The 1,357-nt window shown below is 42.7% G+C and overlaps 1 non-coding gene across 1 annotated transcript; it reads right to left on the bottom strand.

Annotated features, from left to right (window-relative positions):
* Nucleotides 1-1,049: 1,049 nt before the first annotated feature.
* Nucleotides 1,050-1,130, bottom strand: trnaf-aaa (transfer RNA phenylalanine (anticodon AAA)). The gene has a single exon. It is a non-coding gene; the product is annotated as a tRNA-Phe (tRNA).
* Between the last annotated feature and the right edge of the window lie 227 nt (nt 1,131-1,357).

The raw sequence follows: 1,357 nt of genomic DNA on the forward strand, positions 1-1,357 counted from the left end.
CTGAACAAAGTGAGTTTGGAATGCAGGTTTATAATTCATTGAAAATAGAGTCGCATGTCGGTAGGACCATGAAGAAGCTCCTTGGTATTCTTTTCTTTCTGGTCAGAGCATTGATCACAGAAGAGGGGAGATTATGTTGCGATTATACTGGACAATGGCTAGACCTCGTTTGGAATATTATGTGCAATTCCAGCCTCCCTCTTCTCAGAAAGATGCTGTGAAACTTGAACAGGTTCCCATAAGATTGGCAGGGATGTTACCAGGGTTTGAAGATTTGAGCTATGGGGAGAGGCTGAATAGGTTGAGGTTGTTTTTCATGGAGTATCGAAGGCTGAGGGGTACCTTTATAAAGGTTTATGAAATCATGATGTGCAGAAATAGGATAAATAGAACAGGTCTTTTCCCTCGGGTGGTGGAGTCCAGAACGAGAGAGCATACGTTTATGATTAGTCATGAAAGCTGTACAATGAACCAAAAGGATAACATTTGCAGGCAGCGGGGGCATGTGCATGATATGAGCTGCCAGTGGAAGTGGTGGAGTCTGCTAGCCACCTGGATGATTCTATGAATAAGAAGGATGTAGCGGGATATCAGCAGAGTGCTGGCAAATTGAAATTGATTAAGTTAGGATATCTCGTTTCAAGACGAAGTGACCGAGGGGTCTGTTTCCTTGCTCTGCATCTGTATGACTCTGTGACTCCATTAGTCTGGAAGAATCACAAATTGTACATCTGAAACATTCTCTCAGCTTGGCTTTCAACACATCCTCGAAAGTGAGGCATTCATTGCCTGCAGTTACATGTTTTGTATTTCATCTTACTTAGCTTCATTCCCGCCCGTGCATCTAAATTTCACAGCTCATCACCCGTGTTGACCCTCATTCACGTTGGTAGCTTCCTTCTGCCTGAACAGATAGTTTATTCTTCTCAATGACTGGGTCACTATTTAAATTACTTCGGAATCTTTAAGTTCGCACGTTGAACGTCCCGCTCAAGCTTCATGATATGCAAAAGCCCACTAACAGATAATCGGTTTTTAAGCAAGTGCAGCGCAGTGAGCAGGACTCGAACCTGCGTAGGAAACCCCGTTGGATTTTTAATCTAACACCTTAACCACTCGGCCATCACAGCTGCGCCCAGTTGTCTACTTTTCATTGTAACACACCCAAAACCATAAAATACATTAGCTGTTGAAAGAACAATTTATCAAGACACAAACATTTCGCCAAAACCTTTGCAGAGACGCAGGTGAATGTTGCATTTTTATGTTGACCATCTTTCACCGAACCTGGATTCTGACCCAGATGAACGTTTGAGAACGATTTTTCATAGAGTTATAGAGTCACAGAATTTACACC

This window comes from Hemiscyllium ocellatum, chromosome 18 (genome assembly GCF_020745735.1).
Source record: "Hemiscyllium ocellatum isolate sHemOce1 chromosome 18, sHemOce1.pat.X.cur, whole genome shotgun sequence".
Taxonomy (NCBI): domain Eukaryota; kingdom Metazoa; phylum Chordata; class Chondrichthyes; order Orectolobiformes; family Hemiscylliidae; genus Hemiscyllium; species Hemiscyllium ocellatum.